Source organism: Psammomys obesus, unplaced genomic scaffold, assembly GCF_907164565.1.
Source record: "Psammomys obesus unplaced genomic scaffold, mPsaObe1.curated_primary_1811, whole genome shotgun sequence".
Lineage (NCBI taxonomy): Eukaryota > Metazoa > Chordata > Mammalia > Rodentia > Muridae > Psammomys > Psammomys obesus.
The window spans coordinates 1,721,299-1,727,075 of NW_026590715.1; positions in this window are offsets into that span (position 1 = coordinate 1,721,299).

Sequence of the window (5,777 nt, forward strand, 5' to 3'; positions counted from 1 at the left end):
AAGGAAGGAAGGAAGGAAGGAAGGAAGGAAGGAAGGAAGGAAGGAAGGAAGGAAGGAAGGGAAAAAAAGAAAAAAAAAGAAAAAGAAAGAAAGAAAGATCAAACCATTTTTCTTGACTATTTGTGGACCATATTTTTTGTTTTTGTTTTTGTTGTTGTTTTGTTTTGTTTTGTTTACATACACTAACCAACACTAAAGACTTTCTTTTTGATGTTTTTAATGAAAAACCTTTGGGAATATTTTAAACACATCAAAAACTATGAAGTTCTGGCTACTCACACCAACTTGAATTCTAGAGAGTATCTTTGGAGCAGATACTCTTATTTGTAGGCATGCCCCTAGAGATCCCCAACCACCAGGCTTCACCCCTAGACTACACTAGAAGGGCCTGACCACTCAAGGCATGAGAGTGGCCACTTTCCTGCCTGAGGAGTTCCAATGGACACTTCTCCACCACTTCTCCTGCCTGATTTGCTCCAGTGGCTTGGCCCTGGCCTTGAGGATCTCCAGTGGCAAGACTCCATCCTCTACACTTTTCTAAAAGCCATAAAGACCATTCTCAGCCCCACCAGGTAGAAGGTAGCCAGGCCCTTCCCTATAGAAAAAAAATGCACTAATTCCTGAGTTTGCCCCAAGAGCAGCCACATAATACCTCCAATCCCAGGCCACTCTGGAAAGCTCCTCCCCCACCCCAAGAAACCTTATATAAAGCCTCTGTCTGCTCAGTTCTCCACTATTTGTGTCCACAGCATAGTCAGCCACCCTCCTGTGTTTTTTCCACACAATATATCTCTTGTGTGGGGTTTGTTATATGCTGTGGTTTTTGTGGTATTCCTTGGCTCCTGACTGCCAGGATACCTTTCCACGGTAGCTGTAATGCTTGCATTGGTGCTTGCATTGGGAAAATGTTCTTCCCACCAGGGCAGAGCAGTAGTACTTTCATCAGGGAAGCCTTTGCCCTCAGAGCTGTAACACAAATAATAATTCAGTCAACACCCAAGTCCTCAATACACGCTGTCACACACACACACACACACACACACACACACTCACGCACACACACATTTGACTAAACTTGATCTGTACAGGAATGGGTCAATCAACATCTTCTTGTGGGGATGGAGATTTGTGAGAAGAACCTCACAAATCCCAACCTTCCATGAAGTTCTATGAACAGTTAACAGTTGCTGGGGGAAGGAAAGATTTTCCTCAATGGTGTATCGACTAATAAGGTGCCCACATTTATGTAAATAGTCCCTTATTCAAACATTAAGCAACCTTAATGAAAGGACTTGTTGGGAGGAGAAAGTAGATTAGCAGAAGTGAGAAGTGAAGTGGGGACTTCAAGGTAGTGAGCATGATCAAAGTACATTATATGTATATATGAAAAATCTTCATTATGTATACTTAATAAATGTTCATAATACACTTTTTAAGGGTTTTTTGGGGGGGGGTTGACATGGCAGCCAGTCCTGAAGATACCTGATAAGCTAGGGTCAGATGGAAGGGGAGGAGAACCTCCCCTAGTAGTGGACTTGGAAAGGGGCAGGGAGGAGATGAGGAAGAGAGGGTGGGATTGGGAAGGAATGAAGAAGGGGGCTACGGATGGGATACAAAGTAAATAACCTGCCATTAATATAAAAAATAAAAAGTAATAATAATAATAAATAATAAAATAAAATAAAATTGCTTTTAATAGCTAGTCTCCTTCACACTCTGGATAATCCCATGCATTCATGTAACTCTAAACAATGTACTCTACTCTATTATTTTATATGTTTTGAATTTATATGAAAAGCACCCATCTCCACCACATGAAGCCCTTCACTCTAAAGAGTTGACTTCTGTGTGCCACACACAAAATTGACTCTTGTCTACACATCACTTAACATCTTCCATGCCATTTACCATCTTCAGTATGGGAGCCTCTCTGTTCCTGTACCCTGCCTTTCATGCTTCTCTGCTTCCCAAGCATGGGGGAGGTAGACTGTATTCACTAAATATTTGGTATATTAGCATTCATGTAGAAATAAAAAGTCTCATCTCCACAGCATCAGCCCCCAGGAAATTAAGCTCAAGAATTACGCAGTCTGAGGTGATGCTGACGGAATCCAATTGCAGACTACTCCCCATGGAGATCTGAAATCAGTAAGTGTTGCTATTTATAGCCTCCAAAGCTTTGCTTTTATTAGATGAGTCAATGGATTATTGTACTGCCCTAAGTGTTCACTTCAAGCTATCCTGCAATGTGGTTATTTACCTGTAGTTCATGAAGCCTTAATCTAAAACTAATGAAACTTTTTGAGGGAAGACACTTCATATTGCTAAAAAAAAAAAAAAAAAAAAAAAAAAACAGTGGTTCTCAACCTGTGGATTGTGAACCCTCAAAAAACTGTTTCATGGGATTGCATATCAGATATCCTGTATATAAGATACTTACATTACAATTCATAGCAGTAACAAAATTACAGTTATGAAGTAGCAATGAAACTAATTTTATGGTTGAGGGTAACCACAGCATGGAGAACTGTATTGAAGGGTCGCAGCTTTAGGAAGGTTGAGAACCACTCCTATAAATGAATTTCTTCAAAGGGGGAAGCAGAAGATCATCAGAAGTATTTATTCCAATAGTCACTAGTGAGAGATTTGGGAAAGACTTTCTACAGAACGTACTAGAAGAAAATGCTTATATTCCTTTTTAAAATTAAATTACACATCAACGTAATGTGGTACTGTCCATAAAATGGGTTGAAAGACTTACATCCAATCTGTTTTACATCATAATATCCAAGTAGATGTCCATAAAGTTAAGACAATAAATTTCTCCTGTCTATTTGGAAGCGTTACTATAGGCTCCACACAAAACACCTTTTTTACTGAGGGTTAGGAGGGGGACAATATATTTTTAAAGTATCTTCAAATAGCCCCCTTTAAGCCTAGGTCCTACCTCTCTGTAGTCTTCGTACTATTATTTTCTTTTTAACAGATGAGGTTATTGTTCTCTTGAAGTCATTCCTTTCTGGTGCAAAGGCTAAGCTAGCAAAAGAACTTATTCAGGAATTAAAGAAGGGAGTTATTGTCTTGGCATTTTCATGGGAGGTATTCAACCACCCAGAAGCTGTTTTTCCCTTTTTCCTCTGGTCTTAACACCTGTACAAAGACTGATAGCTGATGATCTTGAGATTGTCACTTCCAGCTATTTGTTTTCATCATAGTTTCAAGCACACGTATTATGGGTTAAAACTTGCTGAACGTAAATTTTCACCAAGTTATATTGATATAGCTTTTATTTTACAGAGATAACATAAGCATTGTAGTCTGGTACCTTCTAGAATTTGGCAGGCTAAAGAAATAAATACAGCTTAAACTAAACAAACTGATGACTGTTGTTCTTCTTAAATGTTGTCTTGGCATATAAGTTAATGGGAGCAGACCAGGTTGAAATAATGACAATATTGTGTATAATTGATAACCTCATTTTAAGACCCATACTCTGTGGTTTCTCTTCTTAGTGGTATGCATAATTAGTATTGCGTAGCAATAATTTTAATATTCCCATGACTCCAAGTATTTACTTACAGAAATGGAGACATGCAATTAATATATATTCATATATGAGACTCTCTATCCATAAATTACATGTGAAAACTATTTCCCAATGCAAAAGCAGCTCCTTAAGCCCCCTTTGTATTGCAAGGCAATGATGACTAGCAACAGTCAGTGGAAAATTACCTTGTGCATTCAAAGCCTGAAATACTGCTGAGAACAAGAGCAAATCAACAAAATAACAAGCTAGACTGAATTCACAGGACATATTATAGAAAAAGCACTTAATGAGCTGGGCAAAGGATGCTGCTTACTCACCAGGTAAGATGAATAAAAAAGACCCTTTGCAGGGAAATAAAAAGACCTTGAGGGGACAAGACCTCCAAAAGGAGACCAACAGAGCCACAAAGACTGAGCTCTCAGGGCCCTAAAGAGAATGATACCCCAGCCAAGGACAATGCATGGAGAGGACCTAAAACTCCTGCTCAGATGTAGCCCATAGACTCAGTCCCCAAGTGTGTCCCCAGTAATAGTCCCTAGTAATAGGAGCAGGGACTTTCTCTGGCATGAACTCAGTGGCAGGCTCTCTGATCACCTCCCCCTGGGGGGGTGCAGCCTTGTTAGAACACAGAGGAAGACAATGCAACCAGCCCTGATGAAACCTGATAGGCTAGGGTCAAACAGAAGGGGAGGAAGACCTCTTCTATCTGTGGACTAGGGGAGGGACATGGTAGGAGATGAGGGAGGGAGGGTGGTATTGGGAGGAGACAAGGGAGGGGGGCCACAGCTGGGATACAAATTGAATAAATTGTAATAAATGATAATAATAATTTTTTTTTAAATACCCTTTGCCTAAGCTCTTCATGACGATGCTTTGTTAGTTTTCTGAAAAAGGATCTGTTCTCGTGGTGAGTCACTGCCCTTTTCCTGGCATGATTTTAATGATAGAAGAAAGAAGAAAAAGGTCACAATTGAGATCAATGCCATCTTTGCATGACAGCTTGTGTGAGTCACCAAATGAAATTAGCAGGGAAATGTGGTTCCCATTTTTTCTGTCTATACACTCCCTTGATACTCTGCAAATACATTCAATGAGGTATTTAAAAAGAGCTGGTTGCTAGGTATCAGAGTTCTTCATTTCAACTTGAACACAAAATACTGAAATTTTTCAAGATAAAAGTACCATGAGGCATCCAAAGGCTCAGATGCCTGAATATTGGAGTGACCACTCTAGTAGCTAATGTAGGATACAAAAGCAAAAGAAAAAAAAAATCAACCAAAACTCCTGAAGTCCTCTTTGCCATTTCTTTTACTTTACAGAACACACTGGGATTCTTAAAACAAAGTGAATTCTTCAGACAATATCTTACTCGAAGAGAAAGTGGGATCACAACCAAATCCACCTTCTTGATTCAAATATTTCATTTTACTTTTAGAGTTCACAAAACATGTTACTTGCTTCTAAAAATGAAAAGCAGTAAGCAAAATAAACTAGGCGACTTTTTGAAAATGTGACAACTTTGTTAGGATTATGAGGTTAAGATGTATTGTAATCATGGTAGGAAGATGGCCTGATCTGTGAAGTTGTACAAGCATGAGAGCCTGAGCTCTCCCTCCAGCACACATATAAAGACCTGCTGTGCTAATACCTGCTAATAATCTGGAAGGGGCAAGTGTTGGGGGAGGACAGGCAGATCCCCAGGGCTTGCTGAAGAGCCAAACTAGTGTAGACAGCATGCCCCAGGATCGGCGAGAGACCCTTTCTCAAAAACAATGGATGGTTCCTGAAGAATACTATCCAAGGTCCATCTCTGACTTCCACAAAGATGTACATGTATGCGTGCCCACACACACATGTGCAACCACACGCACACAAACACATGCTAATATGTGTTAAAGTGAAATGTGACACGTAGGTTGAAATAAGTATATAGAAAGATATTCCATTCCATGCATCATTGGGGAATTGTAAATGAAAACAACCATGAGAGAACAGTACATGCCTTTTAGAATAGCTAAGACGCAAAATAAACATTATGAAGTACCTGCAAAGCAGAGGAGTGACTTAAAGCCCAGCTCACTGCTAGTGAGAACACAAAAGGACTCAGCACTTTGTAAGACAACTTGTTGAATTCTTGTTGTTTGCTTGTTTGTTTGCTCTTTTTTTGACACAGGGTTTGTATATGTAGTCCTGGCTGTCCTGGAACTCTCTCTTGTAGAACAAGCTGTCT